This window comes from Rhinolophus hipposideros (assembly GCF_964194185.1).
Source record: "Rhinolophus hipposideros genome assembly, chromosome: 9".
NCBI lineage: Eukaryota > Metazoa > Chordata > Mammalia > Chiroptera > Rhinolophidae > Rhinolophus > Rhinolophus hipposideros.
In genome coordinates this window covers 39,860,524-39,885,106 of record NC_138055.1, presented here as the reverse complement: position 1 = coordinate 39,885,106, position 24,583 = coordinate 39,860,524, and the positions used below count along the sequence as shown (strand labels likewise).

The following is a 24,583-nucleotide window of genomic DNA, read 5'->3' as shown; positions in this document are numbered from 1 at the left end:
CCCTCTATGGGGGAAATAAAAGCAATTCAGGGTTACAAGAATGTAAATAAGGCTAGGAGTGGCCCTATAACCTGTGAAACCAGCTCTCCATTTTTTTTGAAATTATGATGTATTTAGTATTTCAGTTACAGTTTTATTTAGAGACAGTACTGGAGCAAATAACTTTTAGTTTCACTTAAACTCACTGGCCCTAGCCTACCTAGTCGTTTCTTATTAATTATGTTTTCCTTGAACTGAAAATGGGTCGGGTGCCATCCTTTCCTTCATAGGATGCTGATGGGGTTGAAACATTGCAAATGACAAAGGGCGGAGAAGGTTGAACAGAGAAGCCACAACCCAGAGGCCTGTTAAGTCCTGAAATAGCACCAGGTGCAATGTAGTATGCCATTCACTGAGGCCCTGTTCCAAGGAGAATAGGTGAAGTGCTCGTGGGAAGCCAGCTGCAGCGCTTTGATGCCATGGCCCCTGACAAAAAGCACGACAGGCTGTAGAAATGCAACATGAAATGAATGTTTTGTCTTTAGGCCCCAGGTTAAAGACTGTTGATTGGAAACAGCCGCTGAGAGCTCTGAACGAAACAGTGCTGGTGGTGCAGGAGCCGACTTTCCTTTCTGTCCACTGACTGTTCTGGGCTCTCTGCCTGGAAGGGATTTGGGTGTATGTTACACATACACAGCTCCTGGGACCAACCCTGATATCAGGGTTTATAAAGAAGATGGAAAACAAGTCAAAGAGTCAACACCCTCCTGCCTCTTGAACTCCACACAAGATCACTCTGCCAGTAACTGCTTAAGGAACAATGCCTTTCCCTAGTCATGACGGACATGGTATAATCTGTAGTCATAATTTATATTCTGACGATTTGGGAGTTATGTTCTTGGGCAGAACTCTGTCTTTGGAAGATTTATTCATTCATGAATTGATTCAACCTATAATTTTGGGCACCTGTCTTGCCAGGCTCTGTGCTAAATCTGAAGGTAAACAGATAGGTAAGGCAAACAGATCCTTGCTATCCCTCTAGCAGAGGAAGCCAGTGATACAAAGATAAGTAAATAAATAAACAAGATAATTACAGACTGTTATAAATGTAAATGTAACAGGGATCAAGGACAAATCAACACTATTCACTTTAGGACACCTAGATTCCACATTAGTTATATTCATTGAACTACTATTTAAGTCCCTTTTTTTGAGGGCTGATGTGAGAAATATTATTTTGAAGAACACATTTGAACTTTGTGCAAACAAAAATTAATGCTAATTTTTGTCATGTTACATAATGTTCCCAAAGAACGGAATTTTCCTGCTCTGTCCTCAGTCCAAATGCTTCTCAAACACAACAAACACTATGGTGGAGTACACTGAGTGCTCTGAGAAGAAAAGAAAACATAAACCTGGCACTCATCACCCGATCATCAAGACCAGGTGGCAGAGGAGTCGTGCCATGACTCTAATCAAGGCATGTGATACTGAAAAATGTCAGAGAATTCCTCATCCTCAGATCACAACTGCATCAGAAATATTTTGTGTGTTTCTTGCTTCTGCTTTCAAGATATGGCTTGGTTGTAGACCCCAGAAACCCATCCATATGTTATAGCTTTGCAAGGTCCAAGAATTTTTTAACTGCTAATATACTTCATTAGAATAATTAATTATTTTAAAATTAAAATATTTTTATAGTCAGTAATGGAGAATATGCAACTCCAGAAGGAGGAATATGTTGAGAACAGCTGACCAGGCTATGGCTTCCCTTTCATATCTTCTCAAATCACCAGTGCAGAGAGCAAAGAACAATTTCCTCTCCTTCATGCTCATAAGAAGCGTAACTCTCTTTGCCAATCACCAGAATCATCCTGTATAATGCAAGATATCTGATGTTTGAATGAAAAAGTAAGAGACCTCTGAGGGTCATCCAGGGTATTTTTACGGAATGTAAAGGTTGTGCTACTTACTGGGTAGATGCCGGGAGTGGCAGTGAACAGGCCTTTGCAGCTTAGATTCTTCCTTTCTATTCTGGAGCATTTTTTTCTCCTTAAGATCACCAGTTTCCCATGGTTGTTAGTGAAAATAGAGAGTTTTTTACTCTCCACTTGATATAGTAAAATGAGGCTATTCTCATTTCTAAAGAACAGATGTTACAATACTGAATCACAATAGTTGTGCCAAGTGACACATTTTTTGCAGGTTGCAGTATGTGGGGATTTTATTGTTTGGGTAGTTACTCTAGGGGAAAAACAATAAGATGAAAACAACTAAGGGAGACAAGTTTATCCAAATTTCTTGGTAGTTCTTAAGAGACAAACATTTTTAAAAAAGAAACAAGGTGCTTTGCCTCTCAGGAATCTTACTCTTGACCAAAGTCTTGGTCTTGGAATTATTAACATTTTGGGACAGATAAATTTGTGGTGGTGGTGGCGGGCGCTGTGCAGTGCAATAGAGAGTATTAGCAGCATGCCTGGCCTCCACTCACTATGTGGTAATAATGTCCCTCTTTCCCCTAGCCAGATATTACAATCCACAATGGCTCTAGATGTTGCCAAATGTGCTCTGGGGAAAAACTCGCCCCCTTCAGAGAACCATTGCTCTAGGACCTTCTTAAATTCTCATTGCATAATATTCAGCACATCCTATTGAAAAGTGAAGCTTCAAAGATGAAATGTCTGACTGTGAAGCTAAGTATAAATATGATCCACGGCCATACACTATTTTGTCTATATTGAATCATTCATAACTAATTATAGTTACCCCAGTAAATTATACATGTGGCAAATCTTGATAGTATTTCAAGTAGAGATAAAGGAAGATTTCTCCAGAGAAAAGTTTTCCACCTTCTATTTAGCCAAATTTTTTTTCCGTCTCTGTGCTATAAGGTAGACTACTAACCCCACCTTTCATTTAGATTGAGCCTCTCAATTTTATTAATCTAAACTTATTATGGCAAACTTAAGAAAGAATGGCAATTGGACCAGCATGAGATCAGCTGAAAAAAAATTATTACTGGTTGCTATATATCAATAATTCTATGGATAATCAAGTCAGTCTTATCTATACGTAATTCTTTTGCCTTTTTTGAAGATTCAAAGTATGTTGTGTGTTAAGAGATATCTCATGTAGACAATGGAGTTTTGCTTGGCAACGTCCACAGTAATATGGGCTGGTAAATTGAAAAAAAATCAATGCTGTTTTATAAAATTCAGTAAGTGAAAGTTGTTCTGCTTCATCAAAATTAAACACTAGAATAAGTATGTTGAATTAAGGTAACGTACTTACAAAATAACATTCAATGAAAAAAAAGAAGAATGCAAACTTGTAAAACATCATAATGTCCATTATAAATCCCTGTGGAAAAGGTTGGAGGCAAATGAAGTAAATGATAGTAGTTTTAAAACACTGAGATGGAATTAAACGTAATGCGTCTTCTTTCATGGCGGTAATTTCTTTCTACTTTAAAAGGTAATTTAATAATACATAGTTTAAAAAACAATTTCTTAGAAAGCAATGATAACCGGTACGTTTATAGTCACTTCTTTTGTTGTGGGTACTAGAAACATAAAGAAATTTGCAAAACAAACTTTCTTAGTTTATTTTCAAAAACATGGCTCAGCTCACTTTACACATGTTTTGGACTAAATTGTGTCCCCTCCAAATTCATATGTCAACGCTCTAACCCTTAATGTGATGGTACTTGGAGATAAGGCCTTTGGAAAGTGATTCAAGTTAAATGAGGTCATAAGGGTGAGGCCCTAAGATAATAGGACCAGTGTCCTAATAAGAAGAGGAACAGTCTCTCCTTGGACAGACGTCCAGGAAAGGTCATGTGAGGACACAGTGAGAAGAAGGTTGTTTACAAGCCAAGAGAACTCTCACCAGAAACTGAATTTGCTGGCACCTTGATCATGGACTTCCAGCCTCCAGAACTGTGAGAAACAAATGGCTGTCGTTTAAGCCACCCAGTCTGTGGTACATTGTCATGGTAAGTTGAGCACGCTAATACAGACACAAACACACTTGAACAGAGGTATGTGTATTTTGGGATAAGTGAGTAAAACAACTCGACAATAATTCATATCAACCTTTGCAATTCTGGAGTAAACCTTTTTTATGAAGCAAATGTGTCTGCCTCATTTTCCCCTCTGTGTGGCATAGAGGTAGGATACTGGTTCTTGGTTTTCACAGGTTTGGACAGGTCTTTTATCATAAAACCTGTGTATATATATATCATATATCTCTTTGTCAAGTACTTTGTGGGAAAAAGTTCTTTATTTTTATTGCTTTAGTTTTCTGAGTATATCTCAAATTATACAATTCAGCAATGAACTTAGGTAATTTTCACTGTGGGCTTCTTACATAAAGTTTTTCTGAGAGAACTTTTAAGTTCTTGATGGAGGAATATAAACCCCCAGGGGTCTTGCCAGCAGCTGTTGGGCTCAGGCCTCACTAATTGGATTAGCAGTGCTCCATATTCAAGAAAAACCAATTTGAAAAGCCTCACCTCTGGGCAATAGTTCAGGCTGGCTTTAAGAATACAAAATTTAGCAATCACCTCAAGCCTTCTTCCAAGTTTGCTTTTGCTTAACTTTTTATTAAGTCTTCAAATCAAACGCAAACAAAACAAAAACCTCCAAATTTCACAGAAATGAGAAAGGAAAAAGATATGACCTAAATTCATCATTTCATCATACTTGATTAAACAGGTGTGTTGAGTGCCTACTGTGTGCTACACATTGTGTTACGTGTGAATAATTAATGTGTAAACATTCTTGCTAAGTGATGAAGAGTTTTAAATGCATGCTATTATTATTATTTATAGATAAGTCAAACAATATTGTTATTTATACATCAGTCAACATGTGAAGAATCCAAAATGGTATCAAGAATGTTACAATCAAATGTAAATCTTGATGCTCCCTATTTCCTCTTGGTGAATTATAAATTGGTCAGGTTATAAATAAAAGAATAGTTGATCAACACAATGACAAAATGAACCGTACTGAATGGATTGTAAGTCAGTACACATTTTCATGCTTTCCTCAGAATTAAAGACTATTTTTATTTTGCAGATGACATGACATGCCGTATGCCTCACACACACACACACACACACACACACACACGGTGCCAAAAATGTATACACATTTTAACAAAAAAAAATGTATGAAAATATTAATATTCAATATATACTGATAACAAAAGTTGAATACAAGTCATGTTTGACTTCTGCAATTACAAGAGGTACTCAAAGTGGTTACCATCAGTGAAATTTCACAGTTTTATCCCTTCCTAAAATTTGTATACATTTTTTGGCACCGTGTGTCCGTATGTGTATGTGTGTATACACATACACACGAGGTCTGACAATTAAGTTCGCAAACTTGTTGCAATGATGTTGCTAACCTTTCTGATATCAAAAGGATTATTCATTATGAATTTGTATCAACTGGACAAGCAGTTAACCAAGTTTACTATTTGGAAGTGTTGAAAAGGCTGCGTGAAAAAGTTAGATGACCTGAACTTTTCGCCAAAAATTCATAGCTCCTGCATCACGACAATGCACCAGCTCACTGTCTGTGAGAGTGTTTTTAGCCAGTAAACAAATAACTGTATTGGAACACCCTCCCTAATTGCCTGAGCTGGCCCCCAAGGACTTCTTTCTTTACCCAAAGATAAAGGGAATATTGAAAGGAAGACATTTTGATGACATTCAGGACATCAAGTGTAATACGACAACAGCTCTGATGGCCATTCCAGAAAAAGAGGTCCAAAATTGCTTGGAAGGGTGGACTAGGTGCTGGCATCAGTGCATAGCTTCCCAAGGGGAATACTTTGAAGGTAACCATAGTGATATTCAGAAATGAGGTATGCATTTTTTCTCGGATGAGTTCACAAACTTAATTGTCAAAATTTGTATATATACGGGGGTGCCAAAAAAATGTATGCATGTGATTTGTATTCATCTTTGATATAGGTATATACCATTGAGTATTATACTTTTAATACTGTTTTTTCCTTTCTTAAAATGTGTATACATTTTTGGGGGCACGCTCTGTGTATGTGTGTGTTTGTGTGTGCGTGTGTGTATGGAGGGAGAGAGAGAGGGGGAGAGAGAGAGAGAGAGAGACAGAGAGAGACAGAGAGAGAGACAGAGAGACAGAGACAGAGACAGAGAGACAGAGAGACAGAGAGAGAAAGGAGGGGGGAGTGGATTTCAAGGAATTGGCTAATGAGACAGTGGAAGCTTGGTAAATCTAAAATCTTCAGGCTGTAGACTCAAGGAAGAGTTGCAGTTTGAGTCCAAAGGCAGTCTGTTGGCAGAACTGTTTCTTGGGGGAGGTCAGAATTTGCTCCATTAAATTCCTTCAACTAACTGGATGAGGCCCACTCATAATACGGCGGGTAATCTACTTTACTCAAAGTCCAGTGGTTTCAATGTTATCTCACCCAAATAACACCTCCACAGAAACATCTTGAATAATGTTTAACCAAATGTCTGGGCACCATGGCCCAGCCAAGGTGACACATAAAATTAACCATCATAAGTCCATGCCTCATCAATGTGGCGCTCATATCCATCTCCTTAAACCATACTTAATCTCCAAATAAAGGCAATTACAAAGTCATACTTTTGCCTGACACGATACAATAATACCGCATACAACTGAAAGCATACTAACCCTTTCTCCAGGAGAGGATGCAAAGTCTTTGACTGATGTTTATTCTTCTTCTTGATATCCCATAACTTAAATACCGTGTTTCCCTGAAAATAAAACCTAACTGGAAAATAAATCCTAGCATGATTTTTCAGGATGACATCCCCTGAACATAAGCCCTTATGCGTCTTTTGGAGCAAAAATTAATATAAGACCCGGTCTTATTTTTGGGAAAACACGGTACTATGTTGTAAAGTTAACAATATGTAAATACTATGATATAAAATCAGTGCATTTTATGTTACATGATAAAGGGATTAGATAGTAAACATATTTGCTTTATGCACACACAAATGTATTCATAACAAAATAAGGAAGAAACACTCATGACAATTACAGTCCTCATTTCTATAACTGATTACATGGTCACAGCTAGTATTTATAGCTACCTTCTTTCACTACTTATTCTGTATTCCCTTTGCCCTCAACAAGGACTTGAGTTGGTCATGGTTCTTTACCTGATGAGATGACCCAAACCTTCATTCCTGAAGGGTCTGAGCTATCAGTAGTCCTCCCTGAATGGGGTTGCAGTTTCACACTGACCATAATCACAGGGCATGGTAATGCGAAGAGATGCCCTAAGGAATCTCCTGTATTTCAGACATACTCTTCCTGTGGAGTGGCAGTCCAATTTCCTCTTGGTAGTCAGGATCAATCACCCCAGTCAGCCTAGTATGTATCTCTCTTCCTTGTCTATTGGTTCACAGGCATCAGAAGTTCGAAGTGGCGGGGCAACAGTCTTAACTTCCAGTTCAGTGGAATCAGTGTTGTGTATCATGGTGGAAGCATTCTTTCCTTTGGAACTAAGACGTCTAGCCCAGCAGAGCACAATGTTGTAGGGGCAGGAAGCAAAACATTTTGCTTTTGTGCCACTAGTGGTAATAGTAAGCAATAACACTCTCATTTCCACCTCATCATTTCTGGATCCATGAATCTTGGCTATAGGAGAAACAGCACCACATGTTGGAGGCTGATTCAGAGCATATACAGCTTTCTGGAGAACCTTGTTTCAGCCCTGTAGGGTATTGCCACCTAACTGGCAATGTAAATGAGTCTTTAAAAGTCCATGTCACCATTCTATCAAGTCAGCAGCTTCAGGATGGCAGGGAACATGGTAAGACCCGTGAATTCATGAGCATAGGCCCATCACACACTTCATTTACTGTGAAGTGAGTTCCTTGGTCAGAAGCAGTGCTGTGTGGAATACCATGCTGGTGGATGAGGCATTCTGGAAGCCCACATATGACAGTTTTGGCAGAAGCATTGTGTGTGGGGAAGGCAAACCCATATCCTGAATATGTGACTACTCCAGTAAGAGCAAAACACTGACCCTTCCTTGATGGAAGTGGTCCAAGGCAATCAGTCTGTCACTAGGGAGCCGGTTGGTCACCCTGAGGAAGGGTGCCATGTTGGGGACACTGTGTTGGTCTCTGCTGCTGGCAGATTGGGCACTCAGTAGTGGCTGCAGCCAACCTGGCCTTGGGCAGCAGAAATTCGTGTTCCTGAGCCTATGAATAGCCTCCATCCCTGCCACCATTGCCACTTTGTTCATGAGTCCATTGGGTGATTACAGGGGTGGCTGGGGAAGGAGGCTGACTGGTATTTACAGAATAGGTCATCCTATCTACTTGATTATTGAAATCTTCCTCTGTTGATGTCATTGTTTGGTGAGCATTTATATGGGACTCAAGTATTTTGCTCATTCCACACACATCTTCCTCAGACTTCCTTTTAATCAATTTTCCAGTAATGTTCCTTCGAAGTCCCTGACCACCCACCTAAACCACTGGGCACGAGCCATGAATCAATATATAACCCACATCTGACCAGGTGCACTGCTTGAAGTTCTGGTCACTGGAGAAATTTCCCTTCACCATTATCCTTCAGTAATGTTCCAGAAAAGGGCTACAGTGCTATAGCTGTGCACTTTGGGTGGAGCCTGCATATTGTGCAGAACCATCTGTAAGCCAGGCTTGAGATTTCTCTTCTTCTGTGAACTGAATTGTAGTGAATTACCCATGAAGTCATAGGTGCAGCCGGGGAGAGAAGGTAATACAGCAGGAATGGGGACCATAGGCATTTGGGCCACTTCTTCCTGTAACTTACATGAGTCTTCAGGGCTCGCTTGGGACTAATCAGACATATTTACAACTTTCACTTGATGGGGGGCTGATGTGCATGTATTGCTTTATGGCTTGGTGGGTCCGAAAACATCTACTTTACGATGGGCAGCTCAGGCTTCATGGTAAGTTGGTGCTCCAACGTCAAGTGTTCAGTCTCCATGAAGGCCTAGTAGCTGGCTTACAGCTGTTTCTTAAAAGGAGACTATTTATCCATAGATAATGGCAGGGCTTTGCTTTACAATTCTAAGAACTTGTGTTGTGATCCACCAATAGAAACCTGATGAAGAACCCAAAGAGCATCCCTGTCTCCCATTGCCACTTCAAGTACTATTAGGTCTGCTGGATCATGTGGCACACAGCATGTTGGACCTCTGGCAGTCTCCTCCTGTTCTGGGTCCCACTTAAAACTAGAAACTTTTGGGGTTACTCACTAAGTAGGCCAAATGAGGAATATGTTGCCTCAAAAATCCAGAGGTTCATTAGGCATCATGCCTTCAATTTTGGTTGTAGAAAAAAATCTACAACCTTAGAGGCAACAACTTAGCCTTCACATTAGAGGGGATATCTTGACATGCCCCACACCACTGGACCTCTAACATTTCAATGAGATAAAAGGCCCCTAATTTTTTGTTGGATTTATTTATCACCCTCTAGTATGCAAATGTCTTACATTTTATGTCTTACAATAAGTCTAGAGTAGTTGCTACTCTTGATCATTAGGTCCAATCAGCATAATATCATCAATGTAATGAACCAATGTAATATCTTGTGGAAGGGGAAGGTAATCAGGTTTCTGTGGTGATCAAACTAAACTATGACACAGAGGTAGAGAGTTAACCGATATACCCTTGAGGTGGGACAGTGAAGGTATATTGCTGGCCGTACTAGGTGAAAGCAAACACTTTCTGATGCCTCTCTCTCTCTCTCTCTCTCTCTCTCTCTCTCTCTCTCTCTCTCTCTCTCTCTCTCTCTCTCATAAAATAAGATCACCAATATTTTATATTTTATTTTTTCCAGTTTACTGAGACACAATTGACATACATCACTGTATGAGTTTCAAGTGTACAGCATAAAGGCTTAAATTACCTATATTATGAAATGATTACCACAATAAGTTTAGTTAACACCTATCATCTTATATAAATACAATAAAAAGAAATGGAGAAAAAAAGAAAACAAATCTCCTTGTAATGAGAACTCTTAGGATTTACTCTCAATAAATTTCTACAGCAGTGTTAGCTATAGTTATCATGTTGTACATTACATCACTAGTACTTATTTATCTTGTAACTGGAAGTTTGTACCTTTTGACCACCTTTCTCCAATTCCCCTTTCCCACACTCTCCACCTCTAGTAACTACAAATCTGATCTCTTTTCCTATCAGTTTTTTTATTGTTGTTATTTTAGATTCCACATATAAGTGAGATCACACAGCATTTGTCTTTCTGTTACTGACTTGTTTCACTTAGCTTACTACCCTGAAGGTCTATCCATGGTTTTGCAAATGGCAAGATGGACATTGAGGTTGTTTCCATGTCTTGGCTATTATAAACAATGCTGCTATAAACAATGGGGTGCAGATATCTTTTTGGGTTGGTGCTATTGTTTCCTTTGGATATGTTCCCAGAAGTAGGACTGCTGGATCATATGGGAATTCTATTTTTAATTTTTTAAGAATCCCCCACACTTTTTTTCCTTAGCCGCTGTACAGCATTTGCAAGATCAACAGCCACATACCAGGTACTGGGAATGGGTTAATTTTCTCAGACAATGAAATGACATCTGCTGTAACAGCTATAATTGGAGTCATCACCAAGGTTAAGCTTACAATAGTCCACTGTCATTCTAAAACAATAAACCTATCTTCTGCACAGGCTAAATAGGCCAGTTGAATGGGGATGTAGTGGGAATCATCACCCTTGAATCTTTTAAGTCCTTGATGGTGGCACTGATCCCTGAAATTCCTCCAGGAATGATGTATTTCTTTTGGTTTGTTACTTTTCAGTGTAGAGGCAGTTCTTGTAACTTCCACTTGGCCTTTTCTCTCCACAGGTCCAACGTGGAAACCAATGTGGGGATTCTGCCAGCTGCTGAGCATGTCTATTCCAAATACACATTCCAGGATTGGGGAAAGAACCACAGAGTGGGTCAGAGGACTCACTGGGCCCACCTTGCGATGGACCCGAGGCAAAACTTCATTGATTACCTGACCTCCATAAGCCCCAATTCTGACTGGTGGACCACAGTGACGTTTGAGGTTTCTTGGAATACGTGTCAGTTCAGAGCCATCGTCCAATAGTCCCCAAATCTCTCATTATTTCCTCTCCCCCAGTGTACAGTTACTCTGGCAAAAGGCTGTATAGCCCTCTCGGGAAGGCGGGGAGAAAGATGAAAAGTATACATTTTTAGCAACGTACTAGGGTCCCTTCTCAAGGAGACAAAGCTTCTCCTTCTTTCAAGAGGTACTGGCTCAAGTCTGAGAATTGATTAAGGGGTCATGACTCTGTTTTATGATTCAAGGTAGACTTTTGTTCAGTTGACCTAGAACTTTTCTGCTGACACAGATCAAGTAAGAATTTCGTAGGCATACCATCTATTCCACTTCCGGGAACCCCACAATCAACCAGTCAATGCCATAGGTTTGTATGAGTCAGAGTATTCTGATTGTTGCTTTGATTGCTGTTTGTTACGGCAACCACAACCACTGTGACTTTGGCAATTGAGGGTTACCACTCAGACCCTGTCACCCCAGGATCCCCATTGCATTTAGGTTTGCCAAAGAAGTGATAGCAGTTTCCACTGTTAAGTTCTGGGTGACAGAGAAGAGTGATTACAGAGCTCTTTAAGGATACTGGGGCTCCTTTCCCACAATTATTTCTGTGGCCCAGCCAAGTTCACACGTAAAATAAACCATCACAGGTATTCTATTTTCTCCTAACGCATTCACCACATGCTGGATTTCTCCCACACGTTTTTCTTTTTGGAACAGAATCCTTGCTTGATGGCTTGGTAGCTGAACATAAAATGCTTATTGACAGGAAGGAAGTTTTATTCATTTATTTGATTTGGAATAATTCCTTTTGTTTGTTTTTCAACCAAAGTATACAATGCTGAAGTAATTTCATTTTATCTGAATGCTTCTCTTTCTAGACTGCTTAAGTAAGAAAAAAATCATATGGAGTACAATATAATAGTGAGAAGAACACTAGTCTAGGAATTATAAAATCTACACGTGAACATTTCTCTGCTTCCTACAGGTCACGTAACTGAACATCAAATCTTGACAACTTTCAAACTCAATTTTGTTTCTGTTAAATAATATACTACATATTTCACAGAATGGTTTTAATAAACAAGTGAAGTAATGGATAAGAGAGATTTACTCCAGCTGTCCTCTGACCAGAACAGAATGATGTCTCTCTTGTTTGCGATGTTACATGTGATACTATTAATGCTACCTTGACCTTGAATCCAAATACTTTATGCTTATTTATTAATATATCTTGAGGATACATCTTGTCACCTTAATTAGGTAGTAAAACACTTGACACAGCTGATGTCTTTTATACTGTATTATTCCTCACATTTGAACTAGCACTGTACTGTGCAATGAAAAGTGGCTCAATGTCATGCAGGATCTCTGGTCCCTCTCCCCTCACAAGAAGGCAGGATATGGTGAGGCCAAAAAGGAACAACAACGGAGCCATAGATAGGGGAGTCATACCACTATATTCTCGATGATGGCTGGTCAAGACACAAAAGCAAATAGCTGCCAGTACCCCAACATGGGGTCTTCCTATACCCCAGTCTCACTGGCAGCTGGGTGAGACACAGGAAGTAGGAACCACACAATCCGCAATCCACAATCCGTTCTTGCTAACCCCACTTGCTAGCCACAATCCACCATCTGCTTTTCTGCCAACCAACCAACCAACCCCCTAGCGTAGCCACGGCAGTTATATTAGTGGCTAATGGCTAACCAGTAATAGCTGATGGCCACCCAGCCACAGCGGATGGCCATCTGGTTGATGGCCATCTAATAACTGAGCCAGCACCTTTCCATGTGAGGCTGAGAGCCTGGAAACTGCTCTGTGGGACTCTGTTTCCACACTCAATAATAGAGTTGAATCAATGGATGAATGAGTCAGGACGGAGGGATTAGTTCATTTAATAAATGAATAAGAAGTCAGGGGGTGGTTCACAAACTCTAGTGGGCATGTGAAGCGTTTGTTAAAAGCGTTCTTTACCATACCCCATCTTCTGAGATTCTGAGTTAGAAAGCCTGAGGTAGGGCCTAGGTGTATGTCCAATTCATTCTGATCTGCGTGGCAAGAGAAATGCTGGTGCAGGGAATTTGATTGTGTTCTGATCCCAGGTCACACTTTGTACCTTAGCGTATATCTTTAATATAAGCTTGTGTTGTCCCTCTGGTTTGTTTTAATTTCTTAAACTGATACATAACATAATCTGCTTGCTTTAGAATTCTCATTTCCAATAATAGTAGAATGTGGATAACACAGTTGGGAAGCAGCAGAGCGTGTCTTCCTTCCACCCATAGCCTAAGCCTGTGCTTCTGTGGCCTCCAAGCTTACACTAAGGTCATTTTGACTGAAAGACTTTCTACCTATTTACTACGAGCATCAGTGCTCACAGGTGTCACCCATCACAACATATGCATTGGCAGAAGTGGAATGGAGGAGACACATCGTTTCAAATAAATAACTAAAGTTTTTAAAAATTAGTTTTCTTTGTGTTCCTGCTTCCCAATACTAAAAGTTAAAACAAATGGCTATATAAAGGATTTTAAAAACTGTATAGTGCACAGATAGGAGAATAGCATACCAATGATTAATAAATATATAGTATTACTCTGGCATAACAGGGTTATATATCAAAGTGTCCTAATTTTTTTTTATAAGCTACAGTCATTTTTTCCTTCACTTGTATGGGTTAAAGACCTTATTCAGATTCATTCAAGCAAAGCTTGGAAATAAAGTTGAAGATTTCTGTTTCCCAGTCCATAACACTGTATCTCAACCTTTGATTCAACCAAGGAAATTATGTGGAAACACAATAGTTGGAATGTTTAACAACAAGGCCTGATTAAAGGACATTGACTTAACTTCATGAACTCAGTCCACCAAAAAGACAATTGATTCATAGAATAACACTGAAAACTTGCTACAAAATCATAGTACAAATTGTTGTTTGCACCAAAAGATTACAATGGTTATATTTAAAAACACATACTTCTTTTGCAGCTATGTGGGTTACCAGAATTTGTTACTGTCAATAATTCGACACAGTATTTAAAAACTATATCCATCCACTGGGCCCTGCCTGGTGGCTCAGGCGGTTAGAGCTCCATGCTCCTAGCTCCGAAGGCTGCCAGTTTGAGTCCCACATGGGCCAGTGGGCTCTCAACCACAGGTTGCCAGTTCAATTCCTCGAGTCCCTCAAGGGGTGGTGGGCAGCGCCCCCTGCAACTAAGATTGAACACGGCACCTTGAGCTGAGCTGAGTTCCCAAATGGCTCAGTTGTTTGGAGTGCATTCTCTCAACCACAAGATTGCCAGTTCAACTCCCCCAAGGGATGGTGGGCTGCGCCCCCTGCAACTAGCAACGGCAACTGGACCTGGAGCTGAGCTGCACCCTCCACAATGAAGACTGAAAGGACAACAACTTGAAGCTGAATAGCACCCTCCACAACTAAGATTAAAGGACAACAACTTGACTTGGAAAAAAAAAAGTCCCGGAAGTACACACTGTTCCCCAATAAAGTTCTGTTCCCTTTCTCCAATAAAAATCTTAAAAAAAAACAAAACCAAAAAAACTATATCCATCCAAAGAAAAAGCATAATGCTAATAATCACTTCATGTATTGAGATTCCAGGAGCTTAGTCATGGCCATGTACCAACTAATTATTCTTGAACCATGCAGGAAATTATATTTTTAAAAGGTTAATGCAAAGGTTAGTTAATTAGACATAAATCCATATGTGGGGATAGAGCCCCAGAGAGCAGTTTCCAGGCTCTCAGCCTGATGTGGAAAAGTGCTGGCTCAGGTAGTAGATGGCCGTCAGCTGTGGCTAGTTGGCCGTCAGCTATAACCACTGAGCCATTGGTCACTAATATAACTTCCACGGCTACGTTGGGGAGTCGAGGGAAGTCGAGGAGAGAGACGGTCGTATGGCAGAAAAGCGGACAGCAGGTCACATGTCATGTGAACCCAGCCTCCAGTGAGACTATAGTGGTATGACTCCCCTACCTATGGCTCCGTGGGTGTTCCTTTTTGGCCTCACCATGTCTTGCGTTCTTATGTGGGGAGCGGGGCCAGAGACTCTACCTCACACCCCACGTGACACATGTTTAAAATAAACATCACTACATTTAAAATGGTTCCAAAAGTAAATCTGTAGATGGTAATATAAATTAAAGTATACAAACTTAAATAAATGTAATATTAGCTATGGTATAAATAGTGGTAAATGTGCAATGTACCTGTTATTAAAATGTCCAAAAAAAAAAACAAAAACAGGGCCGGCCCAGGGGCTCAGGCGGTTAGAGCTCCATGCTCCTAACTCCCAAGGCTGCCAGTTCGATTCCCACATGGGCCAGGGGGCTCTCAACCACAAGGTTGCCAGTTCAATTCCTGGAGTCCCGCAAGGGGTGGTGGGCAGCACCCCCTGCAACTAAAACTGAACACAGCACCTTGAGCTGAGCTGCCACTGAGCTCCCGGATGGCTCAGTTGGTTGGAGCGCGTCCTCTCAGCCACAAAAGTTACCAGTTCGATTCCTCGACTCCTGCTAGGGATGGTGGGTTGCGCCCCCTGCAACTAGAAACGGCAACTGGACCTGGAGCTGAGCTGCACCCTCCATAACTAAGACTGAAAGGACAACAACTTGAAGCTGAACGGCACCCTTCAAAACTAAGATTAAAGGACAACAACTTGACTTGGAAAAAAGTCCTGGAAGTACACACTGTTCCCCAATAAAGTCCTGTTCCCCTTCCCCAATAAAATCTTAAAAAAAAACACCCACAAAAAACTATATCCATCCAAAGAAAAAGCACAATGTTAATCATTTCATGTATTGAGATTCCAGGAGCTTAGTCATGGCCATGTACCAACTAATTATTCTTGAACCATGCAGGAAATTATATTTTTAAAAGGTTAATGCAAAGGTTAGTTAACCAGATATAAATCCATATTATATGGTAAATTGGAAATCCTTATTTCCTAATGGAAGTTACTGATCATAACTTGTGCCAATAAATCGACAGTCTCTCAGGAAACATCTGAATAAATGTAAATACAGTTGACCCTTTAACAACTGTTAATGGGTTTGAACTGCGTACGTGATTACACCTAGACAAGGCAGATGTGGGATTGCACTTTAGCTCTACTATTTACTAGCTATAATCTTAGGCAAGTGACTTAGCCTTCACCAGATGGTTTCCTCATTTATAAAATGGTAACAATATTATTGGGAGGATTTAATTTTAAAAAAGTCTGGACTGGATCCTGGCACATTTTATAGTTCGTTCAATGAGGCTGGAAGGGAAGAGATGGGTGGTAGTAACATTGGAAGAACATTTAGTTGTTTCTCTTACTTCCTACGTTCTGTCTTATATATTTGTGTACATGAGTTTTCTGTTGTACAGGAGCTGGAGTTCTTCAAGGCCAGAGAACCATAGCCATTGTTCCATGCTCCAGATATTATGACTGAATGAATAAATCCTTCCAATCTTCAATCTAGCAGCATTTGTGTTCAGCATCTATTTTATATCATACCTTTGAGCTCTTTGAGGGCAGGGACAGTGGATTCAATTTTTATACCTAGTGCCTGGTAAACTCTAGGTGCTCAATCAATGTTATTTAAGTGAATGAATAAACGCACAAACACATGGATAAATGGATGCATGGACGGTGGAGTGCACACTGGGAATGGCTGAATGCTAAGCCGGGTCTCTTGTCTTTGAAATCCTGGTCTTCAGGGACTCTGCCGTACAAAATGCAAGAGGCTCTGCCTGTCACAAGGAGATGTACAGTCCCTGAGACGCCATGTGAACTAGCTTGGAACATATTGCTGTGAAATCATTTGAATAAGTTTAGCATTTAAAGTTCAAATTCTGCACCAGTTCTTATGGATGCTAATAAGATACTTCAAGTCATCTTTTTTTCCTGTTCATTGAACAGGGCTTAAAAAGGTCATTTAATGTGTACATGGGCACTTTCTTTTCAGAATTTAGCATTTGGGGAGAGGAAATGACCAAAATAGTCATTATTCCTGATTTTGCATACCATTATAGCTTCTGTGTTCAAGTGTTTGGTTATTTTTTAGCTCTGTTAGATTTTAGGAGCTGGTGAGAAATAGAACATATAGGAATATCTAATTACACAGCTAATAGTAGTCAAGGTGATATCTACTTTCTTCACAATAGCTACTTTATCTAAGTTGGAAAATTCATTCATTCAGTCAACCATCCATTCATTCATTCACCTGCTGATTAAGTATATACTTAATATACCTAAAATATGTGCCAAGCATTGTGTTGCATTTGTGTTCAGCATCTTTTGGGCTTGAACAGTTTGTAGATGTGAAATGAATGAGATGGGCAATTTTAGACTCTCCTAGGGAATTCACAGGTGTTTTGCTTACAACTGATATACCATTCCAGCAGAAAAGGACGTACAGTGTTTCCCCGAAAATAAGACCTAGCCGGACAATCAGCTCTAATGTGTCTTTTAGAGCAAAAATTAATATAAGACTTGGTCTTATTTTACTATAATATAATACCAGGTCTTATCTAATAAAATATAATATAAGACAATTTTTGCTCCAAAAGACGCATTAGAGCTGATTGTCCGTCTAGGTCTTATTTTCGGGGAAACATGGTAGTTATACCAACATAATCTGGCTTTCCCACATCCAGCCAGTTCTGATGCAAACTCCAGCACTGACATCAAGAAAAATGTACTGAATAGCAGTAGTTCCAAACAGTTGCAGAAACTGTACTTCCGTTTATTGTACACCTGCTGCACCATAGCACTGTGATGAGTGCTTTTCATGAGAGACTGAATATACAAACGAAAAATGGCCAGACTGTATATAAAAATAGAACTTTGACCCACAACCTGCAGTTACCTGTCCAGGAACCCAACCACTTTTTTCTTTTTCTTTTTTACAATAAACAAGCCAGGAAGCCAGCCAGTTATAAATCAGATTTGCAGGAAGTCAAATTATACTTCTAGTAACAGTCCAGGAAGGTAAACAATAACTTCTGTAACAGTTGGCTCCAAACGGCCAGGACTTGATTAATAACTGACAGCTGCCCTGATTTTTATTCCTTTCCATCTTAGCACCAATCAGAGAAAGCCAGATATCTACCCCTAACCAATCCCATAAAATGCCCCGCTTCTAGTTAGCTTGCTTACAGCTTCCTCATACCAATCAATACTCACCAATCAGGGAATACCAGAAGCCTTCCCTTTTCCACCATAAAGCTTTCCTGCTCCTTTGCCTGTCTTTGAGTTTCTGCCAAAATGCAAGAGATAAGGGCTGACTCCCTAGCTGTAACAAGGTCTGAATAGATAGCCTTTGCCTGTTCTCATTTGGTTGATCTTCCTTTATTTCCACACAACTATTACAGTCATTTTACAGATAAGGGAATTTATAGAGATTAACTTTTTTTTTGGAGTTTTATTTTATTTATTTATTTATTTGTTTGTTTGTTTGTTTGTTTGTTTATTTTATTAGTTTAAGGTGCACAAGACAAGGTAATACTTAGACGTTCATCATTTATATCCCTCACACTGTGGACCCTCTCCCTCCATCCCCCCATCCACTATTCCTCCGACATCGCATAGAGATTAACTTTTGAATGGGGCCACACAAGTGGCAGAGCAAGGTTTTCAATCTGATCTCACTAATTCCAAATTCATCCCATTAAACGTTACCCAAATGTAGAAAGACCAAAGAGGCTTTTCTGTCCTCTGCTAAACCTAATTTTTAACTTTTGGAGTACTTTTATCCTTAAAAGGCAGTTACTCAAAGTATAATGCTATTAGTCTATACACTAGTTTAGCAAAAAAGTACAATTCAGATGCACTATAGAGAAAAGTTCCATATTTCTTAACTGTGAACTGACTGTATGAACAGGTGTAGAGCCCAGTGGGTCGTGAGACTTGAGTTGCTCGTGGGGCAGTTCTCTGTTGTCACTGATTCATGGGACACAGTACTGCCCCCGTGCACCACATCCCAATGCCTTATTTAGGGCATTTGACTTACAGGTTGTGGGCCTCTGTGGACTTTAAGAGGACTTAAAAATAACATGCAAAATTCTTCAGGATGCAGAAATTTAGCATGTGTAGAGTCACTAGTTTAGAGAATGGGGTAAATTCACCAGTATACTGGTGTTCAGAGGTCACGAAGGGGAGTGGATTAACTTAATTTATAATTAAGTTTTTTATAACATTTAAAAAAAAAGAAGCTTTTTGTTTCAGTTACTACATTTCATTTGTCATTTTGGGTTATTCCATTCTAAATAGAGTAAAGGCCTCACACTTACAAGTACACACACGTTCCTCTCTAGTCCATAGACACCCTGGAGTTTTGTGTCAAAACTTGTGTGAATCCTTTTGGGTAACATGTCATTCTGTCATTTAAATGGTTCTACAAAGATATCCAGAGGCAAGGTCCATGCTTAGCATTCAGACTCAGCTCTCCAAGAACCTCACATTTGCTATGTCACACTGTCGCCAAATGTGTTGTCTGCGTGATTTCTCTGTAGAGATTCTAGAGAGGGAGGGGGTGTTCCTCATTACTCAGACACCCTACGGAACTTGGCTACACCCATCAGCAATTCTCTCAGGAATCAACCACGCCTGGGAGCAGCTGAGGTGCTTCTGCCAGAATGAAAAGCAGGAAAGACAGCAAGCAACAGCAGTCCTGCTGCTGGAATACCAACCAGAAATGGGAGACTGTTTGCTTCTCATGTCAAATGTTGACACAGGGAAGAAAGGAAGGATTCTACACTTCACACATTTTTTTTTTTTTGAAAAGTAACTCAGAATACAGCATCAAAGGAAACATTACGAGTATTGTCAGGGTGCAGTGAAGTCTGCAAAAAACACCTCAGTATGTAAAACAAAAAAATTTAAAAAAGAATTGAGCTAGAGAGACAAGAGGAGGGAGTGGGGAACAACAACAACAAAATTCCCTTCTGACGAGAAGGAAAAGAAACTAAGTAGTATATATACACAAAAATAGAAACCACAACTTGTGTCATATCTAGGTAAAATGAATCTAAAATTTACAGAAATTCTTCCTTCATTTTCTTGAGAAAGTATTGTTAGATTTCTGTCAAATAGAAAGTAAAAAGTAAGAGTAATACTAAAGGAAGTAAAAAGGAAGTGAAGTGCATTTTAGCATATGCTTACATCACTAAACATTATATCTGTATTCACAAATACACACACTTTATATATGTAGTATATACATAGCTTAATTTTTCCTTAGTATAAATTCAGAATGACATTTTCAAAACTAACCCTTAAATATAGAGTAAAATCCTGGCATTAAAAAAAAAGTATACCTTTTATCTGTGAATAATTACATAGGTCAGTTACCCTTTTCAATTATATTCATTTTCCCCATCCCCCACCCCATCAAAAATTGTATCTGAAATTGGTGTTGGCCAAGATGTTCTTGGAAGCACTTTTAACAGACATGGTCCTTTCTTGATAAAAGCTTACAAAGAGAAAAAGGTAATACAACGTAAAATGATGATATTGCACATAGAGAATTGCAATTCAGAGCTAGGAGAAAGGCAGAAATCCTCTTAAGGAGATTTCTTTTTTGTTCAGGAAAGGAAAGTATTGGCATGTTTACTCCTGAGAACCACCACCTCTCATCCCCTCTACATAACTGGGAGAGGGGTGGGGTACACAGGGGAGGAGGAAGAAGAGGAGGAGAAGGAGAAAGAGAAGGAGAAGAAGAAGGAGGAGAAGAAGAGATTCCAGAGGAGAGAGACCTGAATGAAATGGGAAATTGAGGAAGAAGGAATGTGAACACAAAATTCTGTGATGTGCGTGATGAGGACAGTAAAGTGAAATATTCAATACAAAATTCCCATTTTGTGCTGGAACCTCTCTGTAATACCCACGCCTTGAGGAAGCATCTGCTATACATTTATGATAGTGGTACTCTTGGTAAAGGGAGCAGTCTGCCATAGGGAAGCGATATAGAAAGGGCAGCCATGATGGGGGTGGGGGCAGGTGGTGGTGAGCAAATTAGCTCAGGTGTGAAGAATCCAATGGGAGCAAGAATTCAGAATGAGGGCTGCTCAGGAGACCATAAGCCTTTGGTTCAGGGTATAATTGGGTACTTCAAGAGGTTAAGGGCAATTCTTTCTGATCATTAAAGCTTTAGTAACAAAGGTACATCTGCTCTACTAGCCATGTCTCTCAATCAGCTGATTGATTCCACAAAAGAAGATTTCCTATCTTTTTAACCCAACCTAGAATTTACTGAAATTATTGGAAAAGCAGCCTGGTACTGACAGGCAGCACTTTATTTCCTGAAACGAAAAAAAAGAATACAACCCTTGTCTCATTTGTTTCCATCACCCACCACATTTCCCCCCCACAACCAGGCACAACGTGTGGAATAGCACAATGCTTTGTGGGTTGTAGATGCCTAGCAATGCTGGTGGGACCGATTGGTACGTGGGCCAGGGCACACTTGGGAAAGGTACCATGTGGTGAAATGTTCTGGCATGGCTTCCAGGTTTACCTTAAGAGAAAAAAGCCCAAACATTAGTAAATGTATATTGACTATAGACTTACTTTCTTACCATACTGGACTCAGTGTACTTTTTCTTTGATCACACACGTCAGGAAGTGCCTCCATAATAGCCAACTTTCAAGTGAATGACTTGTGGAAAAATACTGAGAGATGCATAAGGTACATTTCCACAACACACAAAGCAGTTAAAACTGCATTCTCAGCATGTACTACCGAGAAAATATGGTGAGATTTTCTAATTTGCACTTAAAAAATTCCAATAACTTCTTATTCTGTCATCCTGACTCAGGATCTTTATTTTCATTCTAGTCTATCAATCTTACCCAGCTTCTCTATGAACATCTTTCCTACTGTCTAGATACAATAGAACATTGATAGAGAGAAGTTCCAGAAAGAGAAGAGAGAAATGCAAATGCAATCTTGAGCCAAATTTATGAACTAACATTTCACAGGAGAGATATATACTAATTTGGTGTAAATACAGAAAAATGCATGCAGATATGTGGTTGGTAAGGGGGAAAATAAGAAAGTTAACAGATTATACAATCTATACATGAGAAGATGAATTGAAAGAGTTCCTATCTTAAGGCTCCTATTTTCTTTTAAATAGAAAGGGAAATCAGGTGCTGAAAATGGCATGGGAAATTGAGGGTTTAGAGGGCTTAAGGAGGATGGTGAAGGAGTGAAGGAGGTATTGATCTGCACATGTGCACAATTTCCCACTGTTGTACTTGGCAGTGCATGAGTTAGTGCAGAGAAGCTGGACATTAGAGTTTTTCCATGATTTGGATTCTGGAGGTATAGTATAACAGGTAAAGAATTGAGTTTGTGTTTAAAAAATGGCGTAGGAGAATGATTAAAAATTGTATAGTCTAGGCCAGTTAAGGATGGAAATGGGGCTGGGAAGGGTGGGGAGGACCGACAGATTGGGAGAAAATGGAGGACATGGTCCATGATGTAGCCATTGGAATAGTTGTCAGTGAGGAGTTGTCCTGAAGACCACTGGAATTGAACAGACCATGGAGGATTGATGGGAATGGGTGTATTTTTGGGGTCATCTACATTGATGTAGAAAATTTTTGAGTGAAGAGAAGGTGACTTAGATGCCTAAACTGTGAAAAAATATGGAGGAATAACCAAGATGTTGTAGGATGTCAGTGATACTAGGTAGAATAATAATCAGGTTGCATGACCTACAAAAAAAATGTCTGGAGATATAATGTTTAGGACATAAGAGAATGCTGAACACCCTCCTGACCATGGGAAAGAAAGAACAAACTATTTGAGATAGCTCTTGGTGGGACATTCAAATTTCAGTTAAAGTAGGTGATAAAAGTTGTAGAGGGCTTCCACTAATATAGAAAGATTAGGAGGCAACGACGCAGTAGGAAGGAAAAACCATGAGAAGGGAAGGAAGCACACAGGAATGTGGAGATGAGAGTGTGGGGGAGGACAGATGACTAGAGAGGTTTGCAATTTGGATATTACCCAAAGGTGGAAAGAATGAGACCAGCTTGAAGCTGCTTCGGGGTCAGTACAGATCTCTGGAGAGTGTTGGAAGCTTGATGACATGCACATGCTGAAGCTTTTGTTCCAGTTTTCAAGGAGAAAGTTGGCGAGATAAGGTCTTTGGAGAAATCTTAGCCTAGAATTGCAAACAATTAGTTCAATCCTAGGACCTTATATTGAAAACAGCATTTGTCTCTTCCCAGGGATAAATTGTAAAATCCAAATTCTTGGATTCAGATTCCCAGCCCCTGAGATATGCTCTTTTTCAGCATCATAGGACATAATATCGTACCCATCTCTTCTCGAACTTTTGAAATTCTATGTTCCCAAAGTTTTAGGGTGTGCATTTAACCATACCCAGTGTTCCCATGGCTGTCGTGAACTCTGTTCTGTTCCTACAACTGTATAATCTCATCTACTTGACCCAGAGATCCTTGATGGGGAGGGTTTTTTTAATCTCTGTGTCCCCAGCAGTTTGAGCTGTGTGTGGCACATGATAGGCTTTGTTGAATGAACGAAGCATACAAATGAATCTACTTGTATCTGCACCCATCCTTTACCATGGAGGGAAAAGCTGCCTCTCTTTGTATTTAGGGCTCATCCCAGTACTTGTGTTTGAATTCCATCTCCTCCAGTCTTCTTTGAGGTCTATATGATTGATTATCCCTTCCTTCTCTTGCATTATCAGCCCACTCTACTCAAAACTATCCTTCCTTTATGATTTGGAATATCTCTCACAAGTTACTCTCGCCTGCCTAGACCTCACCCTTGAGCTGTAGGCCATGGCACATAATTGCTTACTTGACACTCCACTTGAATATCACAAAGGCACCATACTCTTATGATCTTTTCCATAAAGACTGGTTCTAATTCCAGCTTTTTTTTCCCTTCTGTATTCTTGGAGGAAATTACTCTGTTGTATAAGCCTGAAAGTCATCTGGTAGGTGCTCAATAAAGATTTTTTGGAATGAATGAATCAACGGAACAAATCAATATGGTCTTTTCAAAAAGTTTCTGACATCTTTACTTCACTAACCAATTTCTTTTTGTTGCTCAGGAATCCTTTGGTTTTCACTGTGTTTTCTTTATATTGAGAGATGAAACTGTCAGCAGGTACATCATGAATTTAAAGTGGGATTGCTAGAATAGTGATGCCTGTCTGGACCACCTGTGCAGATTATTTCAAAATCAGATTTCCAAGTCTCACATCTGAGTTTTTCATATGAACCTATTAAAATATATCAGCTACCTTTCAGGAACTCCACACCTTATTTTATTTTGTGTCTTCATTAGAAAAATTAAAAACAGACTACAACTTGAAAATATACCAATTCTGATACAACAGGTAAAGCACAAACAGAAGCTCAGCATGCCATACGCAGTGGGGAAGACGGGCTTCAGAATATAGTCTATCATGGGGAAAAATGCTTTTAGAAA

At 39.7% G+C, this 24,583-nt stretch overlaps 1 protein-coding gene across 2 annotated transcripts in view; it reads right to left on the bottom strand.

Annotated features, from left to right (window-relative positions):
• The window catches only part of FAR2 (fatty acyl-CoA reductase 2), a 124,340-nt gene that overhangs the window by 43,324 nt on the left and 56,433 nt on the right, over nucleotides 1–24,583 (bottom strand). The window contains exon 1 of one of the 2 annotated variants that reach the window (XM_081058787.1): nucleotides 6,672–6,685. The exons of the other annotated variant lie outside the window; for it this stretch is intronic. The gene's annotated coding sequence lies outside the window, so the exon portion shown is untranslated. Of the gene's footprint in view, nucleotides 1–6,671; nucleotides 6,686–24,583 lie in introns of those variants that run through there. 2 annotated transcript variants of the gene reach the window in all.